Source organism: Sceloporus occidentalis, unplaced genomic scaffold (assembly GCF_023333645.1).
Source record: "Sceloporus occidentalis isolate IW3139 unplaced genomic scaffold, rSceOcc1.0.p SCAF_4, whole genome shotgun sequence".
NCBI lineage: Eukaryota > Metazoa > Chordata > Lepidosauria > Squamata > Phrynosomatidae > Sceloporus > Sceloporus occidentalis.
Window position 1 is genome coordinate 124,618,820 of NW_028316984.1, and position 22,256 is coordinate 124,641,075.

At 41.3% G+C, this 22,256-nt stretch overlaps 1 protein-coding gene across 1 annotated transcript in view; it reads right to left on the minus strand.

Moving 5' to 3' along the window:
- Window positions 1–20,514: 20,514 nt before the first annotated feature.
- LOC149314591 (COMM domain-containing protein 9-like) overlaps window positions 20,515–22,256 on the minus strand; it is a 57,752-nt gene continuing 56,010 nt past the window's right edge. Inside the window, exon 8 of the transcript XR_016280942.1 lies at window positions 20,515–20,538. The gene's annotated coding sequence lies outside the window, so the exon portion shown is untranslated. The remainder of the gene's footprint in view (window positions 20,539–22,256) is intronic.

Below are 22,256 nucleotides of genomic sequence, written 5' to 3' on the forward strand. Positions count from 1 at the left end.
TCACAATATAGGGAGTCAAGATGGTGAACAGCAGATTTAAAACAATACAATGTAAAAACAGTACATTAAAATGTATAAATACGATTTTTTAAAAACATGAAACCATTTTAAATGTTAAAACAGTTATGAATTAAAACAGAATATGTAAAAAATATAAACCTTAACTTTCTGCTGCTCCAGAAACTAAGATGTGAAACAATCGATACAAACTACAGGAAAAGAGATTCCACCTCAATATTAGGAAGAATTTCCTGTCAGTAAGAGCTGTTCCACAATGGAACACATTCCCTCAGAGAGCGGTGGAGTCTCCTTCCTTGGAGATCTTTAAAGAGAGGCTGGATGGCCATCAGTTGGAGGTGCTTTGATTGTGATTTCCTGCATCCCAGGGGGTTGGACTAGATGACCCTTGTAGTCTCTTCCAACTCTATGATTCTGTGATCAGTTCAAGTATTCCTTACAGTTCAGGACCTTATAGCACCACTTGTAGCAAAAAATAAACATTGTAGAAAATAAGGTCTATTTGTAATTTCATTCTGAATAAACTATGCTTTATACAGTCCATCCTCCCCATAGGCGGGGAATCCATTCTGGATCCCCCCGCGTATGGGGAAAAGAGCATATGCTCAAGCCCCATAAAAATAATGGGGCATGTGCTCATGGAAGCACAAGGGGCACACAGATCTCATCCCCCACCACCATTCCCTTCTCCTTTTGTGTTGTGTCTTTTAGATTGTAAGCCTAAGGGCAGGGAACCATCTAATTAAAATAATAATTGTAAGCTGCTCTGATAGCCTTTAGGGCTGAAGGGTGGTGTATAAATACAATAAATAAATAAATAAATTCATTCTTCCAGGGCTTGCTTTCTGTGTAAGCTCAAAGCTGGCAACTGTATATCAAACATAGTTGTATGCGAAACAAAGTTGTGTGTGTGTGCATATGTGTGTGTGTTCAAATATATAATTACAGTCCTAAACCAATAAAATGACTTTTGATCTGTAAAAGAGGGTGGTTAATACTCCTTCCCCCCCCCCTCCAATTTTTGGCCACAATTTTATCTCTCAGTCTATGCTGTGTACTTAGCATTGGATGCCTCCTACTAAATTTTGACCATGAGTATCAGGGCACTGGCAAGAGTGTCCCAATGTGCATCAGTCACTTCACTAGCTCCTCCACCTACTGACATCACAGCAGTCCCTTGCTGTATGTTGTGAAACTGCTCAATTCTATTTCCCACAGACATAAGGCCACTTACAAAGATATAAATTCTATAAGAAGTCTCATCATTCCCCTCACCCATGGCTTTATCATTTCTGAAATACTACATCTCTGGTCTGGTTGTCTGGCACTAAAGAACCTAACCTAATCTAGGCAACTACTGTATAAACACCAAAAGCACAGAACTCTGTCCATTCCAAGCTAATCCCACCTTCCATCTCACCCTAAAACTAAGGCGCGTTACAGACTGCCCAAAACAGGCGGTCTGCCGCCACCATCATTTGCAGCGCGGAGGAGCCCCAGCGTACAAACCGTGTGGCTCCTCCACGCTGCAAAAAGAAGCCCCAAAATGGTGCTTCTCTTTGTGGCTTCGTTATGACACCGCAAGGCGCCAATGGCGCACTCACGGCATCAGTTGCGTTGTGCAACGTGCGGAAGCAACATGTCCGCTATGTCAAGATGGCGGCCCCTGTGTGGACAGGTGCCACCATTTTGTACGGACTCGGTCCGTACTAGGGTTGAGGGGCATCCGGAAGTGACGCCCCTTCTCAATCCAACCACGCCCCTTCCTAACCCTAATACACCCCTTCAGCGCATCTGTAACGCGCCTAAGATTCATGTTTAACAATTACAGGTGTAAATAATTTAGATCAGGGGTAGGCAACCTTTTTGAGCCGGGGGGGCTGAGTTGCTGTCCCTCAGACAACTGGGGGGCTGAAGCCGTGGGGTGAAGCTTCCACCCTCCGGGGGCGGGGCCGCGTGCCGGGGGTGGAGCTTCCACCCTCCGGGGGCCAGGCCTCCTCCTCTTTGCCGGCCCCTGACAGGGCCCCAGGCCCTGTCAGAGGCTGGGAAAGAGCCGGCGGGGGCCGCCAGCACTGGAGGCCTCCCCCTCTTTGCGGTCCCCTGACGGGGCCCCAAGCCCCATCAGAGGCCGGCAAAAAAGCCGGTGAGGGCCGCCAGCATTGGAGGCCTCCCCCTCTTTGCCGGCCCCTGAAGGGGCCCCATGCCCCGTCAGAGGCCAGCAAAAAAGCCGGCGGGGGCCACCAGCGCTGGAGGCCTCCTCCTCTTTGCCGGCCCCTGAAGGGGCCCCATGCCCCATCAGAGGCCAGCAAAAAAGCCGGCGGGGGCCACCAGCGCTGGAGGCCTCCTCCTCTTTGCCGACCATTTTGCCGTTGCTGGGGCCCTCCAAGAGATCTTTGAAGACGCCAGCCACAGATGCTGGCGAAACGTCAGGAAGAAACTCTTCTAGAACATGGCCATGTAGCCCGAAAAAAGCCCAAAAATCTATGGATGCTGGCCATGAAAGCCTTCATCTGTACTCATTATTATTAATTGTGCTTGTTATTATCAATTTCTAGGTTTTTCCTTGGAACATGTAGCCTAATCTGGATGTAGCAGACAAGACAATAGAGATTCAGTACAATATAATAAATACAAGGTGACAAGTAAACCAGAGAGATCCTAATTCAAGTACCTATTCAGTCATGTAGCTTAATGGGAATGCTAGTTCAATGGCTGTCTGACTGAACATTGCTTCCAAACAAGCTGATGTATGGAAGGAATTTCTTCCAAATTGCTTTCAGAGGCCATTGGGCTGGCACAAAACATTTTGGTACATAAAGCTGCAGTTGTACGCATGTTTACCTAGGAGAAAAGCATACTGAACACAGGGGAATTTGTTTTCAAGAAACATTGACTCAAGTGATAATGCTGGAAATCAATGTCACCTGCTCCATTAAGAGTTAACACAGGGAGCCTCATGCATGCTTGTTCCAAAACAAACAAACAAACAAAACCTTTAGGAATCAGCCAATAGTTTAAGTTTTAACATTACTCAATAAATCTAAGAAAATATTTGAGTATCTTTGACATAAGCATTCTAACACTTGCCAATTTCCAAGTGTTTCTTACCTCAGCTCTTCCTACTAGTTGTCCACGTATAAACTTGTTAAAGGTCTATACCATGGGCTGCATCCTGTTAGTGACAAATGCATATGTAAGTGTGGCTAATGGTCATATATTTAACATCTCTTTTGGATAGTGTTTTGCCGAAGCCAAGTAGTTCTTTTGGATAGAGGGACAATGATCACACCAAGGTATGGAAAGCTTAACATATATGCTAACTTAGTAGACAAGAGCTCTAGATGTTGTAAAATGCATTTTCTAGCATGGCATAGTGGTTTGAGGGTTGAACTATGACTCTGAAGACCAGGGTTCAGTTGCCTCTCCAGCCATGGAAACCCACTGGGTGACCTTGGGCAAGTCAGATGCGCTCTCAGTCTCAGGGGAAGGCAATGGCAAACCTCCTCTGAACAAATCTTGCCAAGAAAATCCCATGATAGGTTTGCCTTAGGGTCACCATGAGTCAGAAATTAGTTGAAGACACACAACAACAACAACAACAACAACAACAACAACAACAACAACACTTTAAACCAAACAGGTTCCACAGAAGAAACTCGCATCTCTGTTCAGCTTTTGGACATCTCAGAGAAGCAACAGTGGTGGTATCCCTCTCTGGCCAACATGCAGCACCTTGCCACCCTTTCTGGTCTGCACCAAGCTCCTGCAATGCTAGTCCACAGGGCTTTCTACAGAATACTGCCTCTTTGATCGATCACACCTGCACTCCATTGGATGTGTGTATCCAGTTACATCTGTTTTCATTTGATAAATTCAAGCAAGCTAATTAAGGATATCTGCTTTAATCACTAAACCTCTATGTTTATGTTAACTGGACAAGGATGAATCACAGCAAATAATGGGTACTGATGCCTCCCACATCAGCCATACACTAAAACAAACACAAGATTACATAAGCTTACAGTTAGTCAAGGCCAATATTGCATGAGCTTCTAAGAGAAAACTGCTAAAGTGGTCAGCATAATGAAAGAATTGACATCCTATTCCTCCTTGTACAAAGGTCTTCTGACATTTTTCCCCTTACAGATGGGGCACAGGGGGTCTATTCTCTGCCCCTTTGTGCCATGTCAAAAGGCTCCCCCCAATAGGTGTCAAGCCCTAGATGAAGCAAACACTTCTGCTGGTGTTAACTTGGGAGGGGGAGCAGTTCAGACAATGGATGTGAGCCAGGTCTGGTTTCCAAGGGGAGAGGAAAGGAAAAGGAAAAGAGGGATGCACTCCACCTGTGAAAACATCCATCTTTCTCCCCGCACCCCAAACCAAGCTGTTTTCTTACTCATCAGAATTGCCTTTCCCCTCTCTCTCCTGTTCTCTGGTAAGCAAAAAACAGTGGTCCCTTCTTAGACCTGACATCTGCTTGGGTGAGGGAAGGACATGAAACTGTGTGATGCAGGATCTTAGGGGTCATTTTCACTGGCAGGATGAATTGCTTCGTGATTTGCTCCTGCCTCGGTTTGGAAAGCGATTTCAAAAGACCCCTAGTTCTCATTATGAAAGGGTTTTTTTCCTTACCCTGTGTGATCGGAGGTTTTTTGAGGCGATTGTGGTTCACACTGGCAGCACCGCTTTAAACTCCCCTGTCAATCATCTGACGTAAGCCCAGCTTGGAAATGGGGGGAGGGGGTGGAGGCTGAGAGAGTGTGAGGCTGAGATAGTGTGACAAGGATGGCAATGGAACAAGGCAAGGTGGAGGGGGGGAGCGGAGAAGAGAGGAGGAGGAGGAGACGGAGGCAAGGATGGGAAGGGAGCTTGGGGGACGGAGAAGGGACATCGCCATGCCAGGAAGGGAGAAGAGGAGGAGGAGGAGGAGGATGGAAATGGAGGGCACAGGGACCAAGAGAGGCTTGTAATGAGGACAGGGCATGTTTTCTTTTCTTTTCCTTTCTTTCTTTCTTTCTTTTGTAAATACAGTTAAGTGCTTAAGGGACAGAGAGGTTTAGCACCTTTGGAAGTAGTTGCTAAACCATTCTGTAGCTTCATCGCTTAGCATTATTATTATTATTTTTTTAAAAAGGAACCAAACATCACACCAATAATGACAAGACAGCCCTTGGGGGGGATGACATCTTCCAAAAAATGGGAAGAGATGTTAAACACCCCTCTGCCATTAGTCCCTCCCCTCCAGAATGCTGTTATTCCAATCTTTCTTTCCCACTTGCTCAACAAGCTTTGGAATCACATTTTTTTCAAAAGAACCTCTTTTTAGCTGGTTTCTGGAAAAAAACAACAGTTCTTTTGCCTTTGCCTCACTTCATCATAACAGATTCGATCACATCGTGACAGGAACCAGTTTCAAATGGGAACTAGGGTCATTTAATTCACTCAGAAATCTGATTCTTTTTATAGTGGGAATGGTGCCCTAGTCTACCTGTCCTGGTTCAAAAAGAAGAGTCTTCGGTATGGAGGGCTCTCAGAGGATATTCCTCTATTTTGAGGGGGCTTGGTTGTGGTGAGCTGCCTTGCTCTTAGACAATAGTTCCTCTTCAGAAAAGCACACAAACCAAGAGCAACTGTAAGCATTGTGTTCTTCTGTGTCTTCTCCAGTCAGCTTCCCAGGTAGAGAATGCACATCAGGATATAGGCACCATATCTCTCCTGCTGCGTCTTCTGCGGCAGGTGCAGAAAACATAACAGGAGAAAGTACATATCTTCCTGACACAGAATACCCACTGGTTTCTCTCTTCCCACTCAGTCCTCAGTAATAAGTAGGCTTTAAGATACCACAAGGCTGTTTGTTTTTACATCAGTGTGTTTAGAAGAGTTATAATCCCTTTTGACATTTACAGATTAGCATTTATGCATATGAATTAGCGTATGCAAGTATTACACAAGTTTGTGTAACTCTTTGAACTTTTTGTTATTGTTATTGTTTCACTCTTTCTGATGCCCTGCTTCTTTTTAATGGGGAGTATATTTAAATGGCTACTCTTTCTACTGTCTTTCGGCTTTGCTCTTCCATAGGATACCTTGAGATTAATTTGCAAACTGAAACATTCTTGAACCCCAATCAATGGATAAAAATATGCATTGATATGAGTAGGATGTAAGTGAAGCACCACATAGTACCTTGCTATGTATTTATCATGACGCCTAGAAGGAAATACAATAGCTGTGGTTTCTTCATAACTATTTATTTAACAAAAATCAGTCCTCATAACTCCCAGTCAGTGTATGCCCAATGTAAAGGCAGAACCTGAGGGCCATAAGCATGGTCTTGTAACCCTGGGTCCCCCAAACTGCGCATTCAGAGAATGCCAGGTAATAAGGAAAATGGCAAGCAGAAAAGGAATAAGCATTCAGGTACACATGGGCATCCAAGCGCCCATGGGGTGGCATTAATTGCCACAGCATCCATTCCCACTTTCTATAAACATGTTAGAGTTATGAAATAGCCAGCTAGGTATGTACATGGTTATCATGTACATTTTATTATATTTATTTGAGAAAAATAAACCCACTATCCTTTGCTACAACAAAATAGTGCTCATTCTGGAGTAAATATGCTTACCATCATAAGAGGATAAGAAGGGCCATCCTAGATCAAACCAAAACTCTGTCAAGTCCAAGATTCTGCTACCACAGTACCCACACAAGTGGACACTGTGGAAAGACCAGAAGCCAGATATGAGTACAGTAGTCCTCTCCCACCCATGTTTTCCCACAACAGGTATTCAGAAGCTTACTGTCTCTGATACAGGAACTAATATATAGCCATAATTATAACAGAATCCTGTTCTTTTTAATCCTCTACCAAGGAAATGGAAGGAAACTCCAGTTTATTCTTCTGGTCATGATGGTGTTACAATTTAAGTAAGTTTTGAAGGTGAAATTGTACAGAATATTATTATTCTTTTAAGTGGGGCTGGCAATCATTTTTTTTCTTACAGCATGATTAGGAATATAAAAGTAATTGATAGCCTGATGGCTGAAGGGAGGGTAGAAGACTCAGCTGGGTGCTTTGCAACTGAAGCAGTACAGCTTGGCTATCAAGGTGGTTCCTGCAAAGCCACTCAGCAAGTGTCCCAGGAATCAGGTAGTTAGAATACAAGAGCTATTGAGCAGTTAATTCAAACAAGGTCAGTCACAGAGAATCCATCAGAATAAAGGAGAAGCAAGAGAATGGTCTTCAGCCAGTCCAGAGATCGTACAAGTCAGTTATCCAGATAAAAAAGCCAGCAAGAAATGAAACAGATTTGTAAGTAGTAGCCAGTCCAAGGTCAAAAACATGAACACTGGAAAGCAGTGGTATCTCTATGATTAGTGTTAAGGAGGTAGCAGGGGAATGAACTGCCCCACCACCCTCCCTCCTTTTGGATGCCTTGTTTGTCTGCCCTTTGGCCAGCCCACTTCCATATGGCAAGATTGTTGCAGTAGGTGGGGGCTATATATGCATGTATCCATGCAGACATGTATAACAACTTACTTCTTTCCTCTCTGGGAGTTGAAATATTTGTTTTTATTCCCCCTGTCCCAGGACAGTAAGAGTGGCCTGCATGAGGATCACTGAGGGAGTCAGGGGGAAAAAGCGCTCTCTTGCTTCTTTTCCAAGAACTCCTCATACAAATTGGTTTTTCTGCTCACCATCAGTGGGGAAGGAATGACCAGTATGACATTGGTGGAAAATCAACCAGGGAGGGGGGATTGCGGAAATTGCGGCAGGACTCTCATGAGGTGGTATGCTAAAATCATTATAAGGGAGACCAAGGGGCTGTGCAGACCAGCAAGAAACACCAGCATTGTGGTGGAGTGGGGGCATGGTGACTGCATGCTGCCCACCCTGATTCCACCCCCAAAGCATCACACTGCCCACCCAACCAGACGGTGGGCGGCATCACAACGTTTCTGCATTGCAGCATTTACACCTAAGAAACACAGAAGACCCACGGCAGCAGAGACAAGGGCGGCTTTTTTCTACCCTCAAAAGGAGTGGCATTTTGCCACTTCTTTTAGGGCTGGAAAAATGCTAGATTGGGGCTGTGGTGTGCGGTTGCTGCAGCCCCAATCCAGAGCTGCTCCTTTGTGGTGGTCTGTTTTGCCTCCAAGCTATCCACCCTCATTTTAAATACTCCCATAACAATTCCTTTTACAACTCTGAGTGGAATTTTCAGGGAAAGAAGGTCTTGTGAGTGATGATCTATGTAGGCCAGGGCAATCTTACGTTATTGTAATGCTGACTGAGGAGGAAGGCACAGACATTTACTTGTCAGAAATATGGGTTTCAGTCTTGCTCTAAATTAAATAGCATATTTTCCCTTTGGGGGTGGCATTAAAGGGCCATGTCTATAAAGTGTCCCTTCCCTAAAAGGTCAATTTATACAATCATTAATTATATGAATTATTTAGTAACTTCACTCTGCAACTCTCTAGTTTGCAATTGATTCTATGCATGTGTGATTCAAATTAAATTAAACCACTGTGTGAAAAGAAATTGTTTGCTTTATATCATTCTTCAAGATGAAGTTAAACATAAATCTGACCCATATTCACAAGAAACGCGCACTAGCAGGAAATGCCAGGAGATGGTAACATTTTCCACCTATCATAAATGATTATATAAATTCACTCTTGACACCTAAACAGGCTTACTTGAAAGCAGAGATGGCGTTGAAATGAAGTTTGATAGTATTTGTCTCACACTGTGAAATTACCCAGTTTGCAATCTGTAAATGTATTTCAAGGTGAGCTCCTTGCCCCTGAAAATCGTCTTCTGCTTGCAAATTGAACTTCAGAGTATTGCAAACTTCTATGGCTATTTTGTGCCAGTGTGGGTTATTTTTCCTTCAGATGAGAGGCATTAGAAGGGGACTGCTATGTTTGTGCTTGATGCATGTTTGCCCATTGCTGACATTGACTTGAACTTTCATAAATGAATAATTTGTTAAACAGAGGCTGAGGTCCTGCATTAAAGGCATAGCTGTGATGTTGTAGCTCCATTCCATCTTCTGTTCCAGACCCTGAAACCCACCTAAAAAGCCAGTCACCTGCCCTGAGAGACTGAATTGTGGCACTGGTAAGCAGAGCATTCCAGGATGTGACCAGCCACTTTCCCCCAGCTAACTTGGGTGTAACAAAGAGTTGCAATAGGACACTGAAAAGGGTTTCTGCTTTTGCTCTTCACACCATCACTCACTAGTGTGATATCTGCAGCACCCTACTCATCAGCACTGTAGAACTCCATCACTTGGGACTGGCTTTTAAGGTAGGCTTCAGGAGCATTTATGATAATGAGAATGGTACCATGATCATGAATGTGAAAGGGGAATATTTACATGGTTGTAAGCTAAGCTTACAATGTAACTGACTAATAGCATATTAGCTAATCAAAGAAGGTTGTGTCATATAAATTAAGGACATAATTCAGTGAAGGTGTTGGGATCACATTCCAGTGAAGGCACACAGGCTGGACCAAACTTAACAGTGCAGTTTGGCTTAAAGTCAATAACTAAGCTTTATCAAAAAATCACAGAGTTGGAAGATACCACAATGGTCATCCAGTCTAATCCCTTGCCATACAGGAATATACAATCTGCACATTCTCTACACATTTAAACATTCCCTGTTTAAAATCTCCAAAGACGGAAACTCCACTATACTCTGAAGCAACATATTCTACTGTCAAATAGCTCATATTGTCAGGAAGTTCTGCATACTGTTTAGGTGGAACCCATTGCTTCATATTCTAGTCTTTTAGAGCAGCAAAAAACAAACATGCTCCATCCTCAATATGATATCTCTTCAAATATTTAAACATAGCTATCATGTCACTTCTTAACCGTATCTTTATCTTTGGCTCAGCTTTCTAATCTATTAAGGTCATTTTGAAATTTGATCCTGTCCTCTGGGGTATTTACTACTCCTCCTAATTTGGTGTCATCTGCAAATTTGATAAGTATGCCCCCAAATCTGTCATCCAAGTCATTGATAAAGATGTTGAATAGCACTGGGCCCAGGACAGAGCTCTGTGGGACCCCACTGGTCACTTCTCTCCAGGATCAAACGAAACCATTGCTGAGCAACCCTTGAATTCGGTCAGTCAACCAATTACTAATCTACCTAACAATTGTATTGTCCAACCCACATTTTACTATCTTGTTTGCAAGAATATCATGGAGGACCTTGTCAAAAGATTTACTGAAATCAAGATATGCTATCTCTACCTCATTCCCTTCATCTACCAACCTGTTAATTTTATCAAAAAAAGAGATCAGATTGGTCTGGCATGACTTAGTTTTGAGAAACCCATGCTGACTTTTAGTGCTTATGGCATTCCCTTCTAAATGTTCACATACTCTCTGTTTAATGAGCTGTTCTAGAATCTTTCCTGTTATTGATGTCAGACTAACTGAATGATAGTTGTTGGGATCCTCTTTTCCCCCCCCCCCCTCCTTTTTGAGGATGGGGATGTTCGCCTTCCTCCAGTCTGCTGGGACTTCTCCCATTCGCCAGGAGTTCTCAAAGATTATTGCCAATGGCTCTGAGATTACATTTGCCAGTTTTTTTAATATCCTTAATATCCTTGGACACAGTTCATCTGGTCCTGGAGACTTAAATTCATTTAGATTAACCAGGTATTCCTGTACTTATTCATTTCTCTTTATTGTAATTCATTTTGTTAGTTTTGGCTCAACTCTCTAATCTTTCATTTTGAATTCTGATTCTGTCTTCCTAATTTGGTGTCATCTGAAAATTCAATAAACATGCATTTTATTTCTACCTGAATGGAAGAGAAACCACAAAAGCTGTCAAGAAGAGGACAAGGAAGTTTTGGTGAATCAGGAAGGCTTAAATTGGCCTCAGGAGCAGAGTAAAATAATAATGTATTATTAGTAAAAATTGTTGTTGTTGTTGTTATTTATTTAGTAAATGTTGATTACCCAAGAATACAAATCATGCCTTATGAATAGTAAACCAACAAATACAGCAACTAATTATGTTTTGCAAAGATGTCTAGGCAACATCAGACTTTCTTGCCAACCCCCCATATTGCAATTCACACTATGAGGACATGCTTGGGCAACAATGTATGAGAGCCAATTTAGAACTTTATATTTCCCTGGTTAGTACTTGGATGGGTGACCATCAATGATACCTAGGTGTTGTAGGCTACGTTCCAGATTAAGGAACTAGCAAAACCACCTCTGAGTATTTCTTGCCTAAGAAACCCCTATGAAATGCATGATGTTGCCATAAGTCAACAGGTGACTTGACACACACACATTTTCCTGTCTCTTTGATCAACTGAAAATAATGGTCACAATTTATGATCCCATTATACTTCATGCCTGGGGTGGGGCTAATTATCAATACCTAAGAATAAATGGCAGTTTATCCATGCATATTCATCACTTGACTCATTGAATGACATTTTACAACTTACATGAGTAAAGCTATCAATGAGCTCACTTCATGGATAGACCATTTTATCACCCCTTCCATTATCTTCTCCTACAACATTTCAGTTGAGTCTGTTCATACATTCAGATCTGGTTAATCAAATGTAGAGCAATCAGTCAACTTCATATATGTGTGAACCACCCAACACCCTATTGATAAAGTGGTAAAAATGTGGAATGTACAGTACTGGAATCGGGGGGGGGGGGGGGGGTGAATGTAGAACTAATAATATTAAATTTTATAACAATGAGTTGGAGTGCAGAATTTATAGAATTGTCCTTGCCACCTCTGTATTAATAGTGCATCAAAAGCAAAATGACATAAAGTACAGAAAGAAAGTTCATTCAAATTATTTTAATGGAAAAATTATTTTAAAAATTAAAAAAATATCTTCCTATGGTACACTTTGACATTAGAATTAAAAAGAACTTAAGCATTCAGACTAGAATAAGAGTGCAAAGAATGTACACGGAGAAAGAGAGATTGGTGTCTCCCTCTTTATTTCCGTGTTCTTCTGAAGTTGTGTTGTGCTTGTTCAGCTTAAGGCAAACTGTGTCATGCTAACAGTGAGCATTTCTTGCATGTATATTTAAAGGAAGTGAACCATTAATTGTGCTGAAGTCATAGAGAAACTTAATTATCTGTTGAATGAGTGTGAATAAAAGAGGAAAAATAGCAACCTGGGTATGTATCATGTATTGTCTAAAAACGAGTTCAGGGATGCTCTTTGATGATATATTTGGGGTGCAGATTTAAAGAATAGTCCCTGCTATCTCTTTATTAATAGTGCATCAAAAGCAAAATGACTAAAAGTGGGGAGGAGGGGAGAGAAGTAGATTTAAATTATTTTTGGAATTTTTCTTTTTTTCTTCCTTTGAAAATTCAGGTGAAGTTAATTAGATGGAATAGTTGCAGCTTCTGATCTGTAGCAAGTTCTCTTTCATCTTACCTCCCATTAAAAATAAATGGATTCACATTTTGAGTTTGGAAAAAGAGAAAAGGAGGAGAAGGGGAGGAGTGTGAGCTAACCTTTGCACCCAGGCCCTGTCGATCTCTCCAGTACAGTAAATGAGTCTTTTAAAAAAAAAAATGTGAAAAATGGAGACAACTGACACTGCAAGTGACAAGTTAATGATAATTTAGGAACTAGCAGCTCATTTTGAAGATGACCAAGGGAAGGAATAGTGTGCAGTCCCAAAGAAACTGTAAAATATTAATGAGCTCAATTATTTTATTAGCATCCCAAATATGTTCTGCTTAAAACGTTCAGACTGACAAGGATGTGGAGATGTGATGGGTGTCTCCTTTAATCTCGCCTGATGGCCCCAGTCAGTCAGGAACCCACATTAACCCTACAGTTCATTAATCACATTTAAATCATAACTATTCATCATTATTAAGAACAGCCTTCTGCTGTCCTAATGGACATTAAAATATTAATAAAGCAGAGATGAGAGAGATTATATATTTCATTGTGTAAGCCTCTTGGGGCAGAGGCCTTAAGCCTGCAAAGCACTGAAGTTAGAAAGTTACTTTTTAAAGTTAACTTGAAAGTGGACTTTTAAAATTCCTATTAATGATTACTAGGAGGCTAACCTATTGTTGTTACTCTTTATGTTACATGTTCTGCTTGTTGCATCTATTTTTTTATATAGAAAGAGCCTTCAAAGATTTAGAATTCCAGTCAAAATTCCTCTAAAGATGCCCTTTAAATGTAACTTTTGAAAGTAACTGGAAAATAATAGTCATTCCACAAATTAAGTAACTGCACTTGCACTCGGTGTTATATTTTTGAAATATAAGCGGGATACATACTGCCATTTAGTACGTATAGGATACGTACTAGGGTTAGGAAGGGGCGGTGCTTCCGCACCCCCCTAACCCTAGTACGTATCCTATACGTACAAGATGGCGGCGCCCCTTCCACATGGGCGCCGCCATCTTTACGTATCGGACGCTGAGCGTCCGTACGTGTCGCAGCCTTTATGACGTAGCGAGTGCGCCCCTGGCGCCTTTCTACGTCACAAACGCGACTGAAAAAGAAGCTCCATTTTGGAGCTTCTTTTTCGGTCCGCGCGGGAGCCGCGCTGTCTGAAGGCTCTGGCTCTCCCACGGATCTACCGGCGGCGGCGGCAGACCGCCGCAAAGCGGCAGTTTGTACCCCGCCTCTATTTCATCTGACTCTTGTCACCCACAAGTAATTAGGTATAAGAAAGATTAATGTAATTGGTTACTTCTGGGCTTTAACAATGCACATTGATGGTATCAAAGAAAGAGTAAACAAAAACAACCCCATTGTCCATGTGCAATGGGTCATTTTTTAGCTCTGCTTTGCCAGATGCCAAGAGCCTACTTGCATTGGCATGAGAAATAACTATATATCATTGTGCCCACCATACCATATATACTCAACTATAAGTTGATTTCATGTATAAGTTGCAAACAAGTTTTGAGGCCAAAATTACGGCTTTTGATATAAACCCATGTAAAAGACAAGGGTAAAACATAGGGGCATGTAACAAAGGTTGTAAAGGATGAAGGGAGGAAAATGTTGCTAAAGCACACTGCTGTTTTTCTACCCAGACATTCAAAAAGATCTGAAGCAGCACCACAGTGGAGAGAGTAGAGGGAGTTGGTCCTTCTTTTCGGTTCTCCTAGGATGGACTAAGCTCTTGCCTTTCTCCACTCTGTTCAGGAGATTATCACACAGGGACAGGAGAGGGATGGGATCATTCCTTATCCTGTCCATGACCTGAGTGAAAGTGATTGTGCTAAACACTTTCACATGGAAGTATGATGACCCCGTCATTCAGCCATCAATGAAGTGTAATTGTATTAACGGGTTCTTCCGTTAATACAAAATGATGGCAAATGACAGGAGAATTACACTTCACTGATGGCTGAAAGTGCTTTTCATGTGAAAGTGTTTAGCACTATCATTTTTACTAGTGCTTTGTGGGCACTGAATGACAGGTTCAGCGTGCTTTTCATGTCAAAGTGATTTGCACAATCACTTTCACTGGCGCTTCCTGAATGGGTCAAGTATGGGTCATGGGAAAGTCCTTCTGGTGATCAGATGAGAAAGACAGGACAGGGATGGGACAATGACATCCCATCTCTCATGTGATAATCTCCCCAGAGAAGGGGATGATTCCTTTTTTGATAAGACCCATGCATAAGGCAACCCACATTTTGGGGATTAATTGTTTCACTTGATTTATATGTGAATATATACAGTATACAAATCCAATTTTCATACATATCAGCCTAAATCCAGTATGCTGGTGCTGCAGTGCCAATACAATGGCACCTCCTCTCCCTCCTCCTCCTCCTCCTCTCTTCAGCAAAGAGCAAGAGCAAGGAAAGTGTGGCCTATGGAGTACATGAGGCTGAAGGGCAATTTTGTGACCATCAGGGAGTAAAATGAAATGGGAATTGTTTTATTCCAAATATTCCTCAAATGCATTCTCAAGAATGTGGAGGCATTTCCACCACATGTTACCTTAGGGATCAAAAATAATTTTAATAAACTTTTTCAAAAGTTTTTTTGTCCTATGTTGCTCCAAAATGTCTTCTAGTGGATGTGGGGTGCATTTTCACTACACTTTGCACCCTCCCAAGCATATTTAGACCCAGGAGAGACCTTTTTTGAAATAGGAAATAAATAGGAATTGACTTCTGCTCAGTTTCTGTTGTTAGAAAAAATGCATCTTCTGGATTTAAAATGGCCCAGGATGATCTCAAAACATGGTGAAAATGACCCATATCCCCTCAAGGGTGTTTGATGGCTTTTGTTTGAAGGAAAGGTACAGCTTTCCATGGTCTCCTGGTGGATTAATGTGGGCCACCCTAGCCCACTCCTGCCTCTCCAAAACCAGTTCTAGATATTTCCCAGCCAGTTTCTGAAGGGACCAGTTTTGCAGTTATACACCGGGTTCCAGTGGGAAAGAGAGATCCCTCCTTCCCACTGTATTTCACTGTTCTGCCAGTGGAAGTTGAACCCTGGATCCTGGCCAACGGGTGTGAATCATTAAGCAGTTGTCCTGCTAGAAATTTAACCAATTAATCAGGCTTTGTTTCAGTGATTTATAAAGTGACCACTTTTGTCTGTGAATATTTTCACAATGTTTATATTAACAGCTACCCTCAGTTCATGCTATTGCTCCAGATTCTGTACAGACATTACGTCTGAGAAAAGCCGGAAGAATGTGTAGGATACAACTTAAGGCAGATCACTTTCCAGAATGGATCCCATATTTAGCTGCAATGGGGCAGGCACCACTAGTACTTGCGTGACTATATCTCATACTGTGCAAATTTCTCAGCAGTCACTGGAAAAAGGAATACTACAAAAGGCATGGGTATTGTGGTTTTATTGTGGTTTTAATGTTTGTAATTTTATATTGTTTTTAGCTGATGTTGTAATTGTTTTATGGCAATATGTTTTTAAATTGTTATTGTGAGCCACCTTGAGTCCCTTTGGTGAGAAAGGCAGGATAGAAAATAAATAAATAAATAAATAAATTATTCTAATTAATAAAATATTGTTTGAAAGTTCTAGGAAAGGGTGGTTTGAAAAAAATATGTGTACTAGTTGGAGACAATGTATCTGAAACCCTCTCTATGCTATAAATGGCTAGAGTCCAGTGAATGTTAAGCACCCGTAAGTCCCAATGATTTCAGTGACTGAGTTAAATGCATACTTAATTTTCTCCTTGAAATCAAGGCAGAGGGAGGGAAGTGATTAATTTTGACCGGTTTGTGCCCTGTTCAGAAATAAAAATAAATAACCTGGAAAGGCTCTAAATACATTGAGCTAAATCCATTTGCTTGGATTGGACCCACTGAATCCATGGGACTTAACATAAGTGTCAGTTTACCAATCAGCAATGGATTCAATGGATCTACTCTAGTTGGGACAAATTATTTGATTTAGCCTACTGAATGTAAAGGATTGGTGACAAACTTTCTTATAAAGTAACCATGATCTTTCTGGGGCAGTGAATCAAGAAGCATCAAGCTTGCTGAGTGTGCAAGGGAACTATGATTATTGTAAAGGCAAACAGTTATGATGTTACTCTTGAATAGAACTCCACTTGGTTTGTCATAAATATAAAAACTAATGTGAAAAAAGCACTCATTGTCAGCTACATATTCACAATACAGTATATGTTTCTAATTCATCAGTCTCCTAGAACCCCATATATATATATGCATATGCAATGTCCAAAATTCATAATCCATTCCTTGACTGGATTTTCTCTTTTTTCTGACTAACAGTGTCAATAGTGTCATAATAGTGCCATGCTATTCTGGAATATTAGTATGCAAAGGGATCTTGTAGCAACTTTGAGTCTAACTGAGCTAAAGAAGTTGTAGCATAAGCTAAGTCTACAAAAGCTCATGTTACAATGTCTTTCACTCAGTTAGTCTCAAAGGTGCTACAAGATCCATTTACATAATAATCCATAATAGTAAAAGGACTATGGGTAGGATGATGGGGGTGGTATTGTGACAATTTGTCCATATCACCAAACATAAGGGGCCATCTGCCTCAGTCCCTAAGTGTTTCATTAGCCTCTGCCTGAGCCCTCATCATAAATCCTGATATGCAAAGGTCCTTGGAAGTGGTAATTGCTGGGTTTCAGTATCACAAATGCACTAGGCCTTATAAGCCCCGAGTGGCCCTGAGTATCAAGGGAAGGATGGGTTTTAGAATCATTATCCCATATATCTATTCATGCACAAATGGCTTTATGCTTCTACATTCATATTGCATACCAACGATTTTCAGTTCCAGACAGGCAAAACCTGGCAGCTGACATGACAGTGATTCCTTGCAATGTAGCACCCCCTTATACCAATATCTCTCCATATAGTGAGGGTGAACCTGTAAGTGAGTAATCCATTCTCTCTATTGGATTGTTGGGTTCAGCTTTTGTTTTCATATTGAGACCATTTCCACATAATCACATTCCTAAATAATCTTCTTTTAGCCTGTCATCTCCCACCCCATGCAATTTGATTTAGATTCTCCCAGCACATCATTGGATAGCGCATCTAGAACTGTAGGTGTATACTTACAGAACAAGCTCTCTTCTCCTCCCTTCTATTTTACTTTTCCAAGGTGAATTTTGTATCTCGACTGCTGAGAAGAGGCTGCGGGGAGCAGAACCTAATGACAGGCTTTCTGTCTCTAGTTCCGCAAAAAGAGCTCTCCTTAGATCTCTGATGTGCTGTCGTGTCCCATGGATATCTGGCATTTGGTGGCAAAGGCATGAAAAATATCTGCCTTCCGCCTCCCTGCTCAGCAGTGGCACTGCGGGTGAAAAATGTGCACTTTTCATGCCTGCTTACCCGCTGCCTTTGTGCATCCTCAAGATAAGCCGCATCTGCCAGAGGCTGCTCCTTAATCACATCCACAGCCAGCCTGAAGCCTTTAGGCCTCAAGCAGGCCCACCATTGAGTTCTACAGCAACCAGGATCTGCCAAGGAGTCCAGGCTGAGCTGTGGGAGCATTGCTGGCAGAATGGCATTGAGATTGCGGGGAGACAATTTGGGCTAATTTTTTATACACTTAAAAGCCTCTTTCATAACTTTTTTTGCAGGCAGAGAATACATCGAAATAAACCCAACTAGGTTACTTTGACAACAAGCTCTTTGAAATGCATGAAGTGTTCCCTCCTGCATCTTATCCCCCCTTCTTTTTTCCCTTTTTCTCACAGACTACAAGTAACCAATGTTTTGCAATTAAAGCAAGAGGCAAGGGGAAATGGAGAATTGCACCAAAGGCCTTGGAAAAGCATTATTCCGGACAGGAGACATAGGATAGTGCCTCTCGTCCCTTCCACTATCAATATCCTGACTGAATATATTAGTGGCAAAGCGTTAATGTGTGTTTGTATTTTTGAATGCTCTTTTGAACATTGATTCAGTCAAGCTGCCAACTAAGTAAGAAAAGGAGTTGAGAACAGGGAATGGAGGAGGTAGCGGTGGATTAGAATACAAAGGTGGAGGGGAGTATCTGGCAATGCAAGCAATTAATGGACCCTGACTTTTTAAAATTCAGAATTGATTTCCAGAATTGAGAGTTTGCTCATGACACAGACCATGGATCTAGGAAGTGATCAAAGAGAAGCATGAGTCAATTGCTGCTTAGCATATCGGCTTTGTTTTCCAGCTCAAGAACTCTAGAGATAAAAGATCATTTCTCTTCCCCTCTGCAATACGTGTGCACACATACACTTCACTCTTTCCTTGAAATCAATCCCTTCCAAGCTTGCAGGGTCTGCTACCCGAGCTTTGCTCCTACACACTGTGGGAATTCAAAGTGTTATGCAAACATTTCGAATAGAATTAAGGCTCCAAATCCCGGTGAAATAGAGATGGTTGACTTTGCCACTTTAGATAAAAAATAGTGTTTGCACAGCCTGTTGGAGAGTTGGGATATTTTATCCCTGATGATGTTGGCTCTGAATATGCACAATTAACATCTGATAAATGGATACTATAACAAGTTCAGGTAGGGATAGCAACAGTGAATGAAAGAGTGCTGTAACCCTATGAGCTGTGGTGACATGATGGAAGTGGGGAATCTCTTGAGATACATTACTTTCTAATACTTCAAACTATGGAGCATTTGATAAACAGTTAGCCTGAAATGTTAGGTGAAGGTGAAAAAGAGAGTACATACTCAAAACAAACACAAAAAGACTTATGGCAATTTAAAGACAAACAAATTTACATTTTATGAGTTGTCAAGGTGCCAAAAGACTTGGAAATGCTTGCAACTGTAGTGGTGCAGATATGAGAGAAGTTCCCTCATGATATTCTTGCAGGCAAGCTGTCGAACTGTGGACTACACAGTGTTACAGTTAGGTGGAACTGTAATTGGCTTTAGACAAAACCCAGAGAGTACTCATGAATGGTTAGACTTCATCCTGGAGAAAAGTGGGTAGTGGAATATCTCATAGTTCTGTCATGCGCCCAGTGTTAAGATCTTTATAAATCACCTAGATCATATAATAGAAAACATGCTTATCAAAACATGCAGATAACAAATTGGGAGGGTAGCTAATACCCCGATACAAAGCTTAAATATCCTTTAGACATCCTATCCCATCTGATCTTGGAACGTAAGCAGAGTCAGCCTTGGTTAGTACTTGGATGGGAGTCTGCCAACAAATACTAGGTGTTGTAGGCTATATTGAAAAGGAAGGGTCTGGTATAACCACCCCTGACTATACTTTCCCTAAGAAACCCAACCGGTTGCCATAAGTCAACAGATGGCTTGAAGGCACATTGTCATTGGGGTGAGTCATCATAATGAAGACCAAAACGCAGATTCAGCAGAGTGAACTCTGACACAATCATATTAATAGTGCTTTTTAAAACACTGTAATGCAAAGAAGACATAGGAGCAAAATTCTTGCCTTTTGGCAATAAGCAAACCTTGCACAGAGAATATGTGAAGTTTCTATTCCTATTCATATATCTAAAAGGCTATGAAAATGGAAGAGCAGGAGATTGTTTCAGGGAGCAGAGACTGAAAACTAGAGCAGAGGATGAAACACCTATTCCCAATCAGGTTTGAATGGAAAACAACCCCCTGGCTTTCAGAAGTTCATTGCAAAATGTTTTTCTACTGTTTTCAGATGGAGTTCCTCTGCTCTCTCCTATTCCCCCCCCCCCCTTAAAAAACCCTTTTAACCTAGCTTCCTTTTCTGCAGGAAATTTGGGTTAGTGGGTTTAAAGTGACATCTTTGCAAAGAAATAGGGTGGGGAAGCCTTGTCTTTGCTAGTGAATAACAGGACTCCACTTCTTCTTCTTTTTAAATGGGGTGTTGTAGTCCTTATTTTTTAAGCAGTTGGAAACATCTGCTCTGTATCTTCTGGAGGCTTAGCTGTCAGATTTCTCAGACTTTTCTAATGTGCCTCTTCAGTAGTCATTGCTCTGCTGTGCTAGCAGCCCAGTCCTCCTCAATAAATTCCACATTCTTTCAGCCTCTGGAATAAATAGAAGAAATGAGCAATGGAGTACAATTTCCATGGTGTATTCTGATGGCAAAATATATGACTTCGTACTACACAATTATAGTGCTATAATTCCACTTTAACTGGCATGGGTACATTCTACTGAATCCAGGGATTTGCTGTCTAGAGAGAAGCATTTACAATGCTGAACCAGAGGGATCCTCTAATGCCTCACCAAACCACAAAACTCAGGTTTCCATAGGGTGCAGCCACGGGTATTAAAAGCAGAATTATAGTGCTGCTATTCTATCTTGCATTTTTCTTAATGACTTTTCTCCTTCTAGTAAGAAGGAGGGGGGAAATGGGAAGAGGCATGAATGATGACAAAAACACAGGAGGACTGTAAATTAAAATTGTCTGTACAAATCCTGTAAAATTTTGTGAAGAGGCCAGCCTAATTGCAAATTAAAAGCCTCATATGGGAGAACCCACAAATGAGTGCCAATCAGTATTGCATATTTGGAAATAGTATGACAACATTATTACAAACTGCATTTAAATTACAGGAAAATATAAAATTGATGACACCTAGCTTGAAAGCTGTATGTGTGAAAAAGATCTTGGGGTCTTAATAGAACAAGCTAAACAAGATTCAAGCATGTAACGCAGCAACACAAAAGTAAATGCATTTCTTGGCTGCATTAACAAAAGTAAAGTGTTCAAATCAAATAAAGTAATAATACAACTCTATTTTGCTTTGGTCAGACCCAACCTGGAGTACAATGTCCAGTTCTGAGCATGACTATTTAAGAAGAGTTGATAAACTGGAAGGCATCAAGAAAAGAGTGCCTAAGATGGAAAAACATCTGGCAGCCAAACAGTTTGAGAAATGGTTGAAGGAGCTGGGCATGTTTAGCCTGGACAAGAGAAAACTCAGAGGTGATATGAAAGCCATCTTCAAATATTCCAAGGGCTAATATATAGAAGATGGAGTGGGCTTATTTTCTACTGTTTCAGAAGACAGGGTTCAAATTAATGGATTCAAAAATTGCAAGAAAGGAGATTTGGACTAACTGTTATACAACTTCCCTGCCTGGGAAGCTGGTGTACTCCACTTTGTCAGAAGTTTTTGAACAGACTTTAGATAGCCACCTGTCAAGATTGCTTTTGCTGTGTGTTCCTATATTGGAAGGGGGGTGAGCTAGATAGCTCTTTGGGATACATCCCTTCCAATTTTATTATTTCATGAAATATCACTTCTGAGGGTCAGTTTCTGGGGAGTACTCCTCTATTTTCCAAAAAGTGATTGAAAATGATGATCAATATGAGTGAACAGAAAGATTATCTCACTACTTTGGGACCAGACTGGCACCCCTATAAAAGAAGATGGCTTTTTTGTTGGGGAAACTAATATTCTGTTGAGAACACTAATATCTCACAAGATAAACCCACAAAGGCTTGTTAAAAACATTTAAGGGGGCTTAGGCATTAGATGTCTAGACTGGAAGTGCAGGACGTTTGCTTTTAAAAAGTGTGTGTAATAATATTGCTTAGTTATTATGATGATTAATGGGGGGGGAAAGTCGAGGGGGGGGAGTAAACTTGCTTGGGATAGCAAAATACCATGTGCCCTGTGGCGTATAGGTCTAGATATAGGCATTATATCTTTTTATGTTTTAATGACCACCATCTGCATTATCCTTTTCTGTGCAAATCAGCATTGCTTTTTTGGCTGCAAATCTTTATCCTGT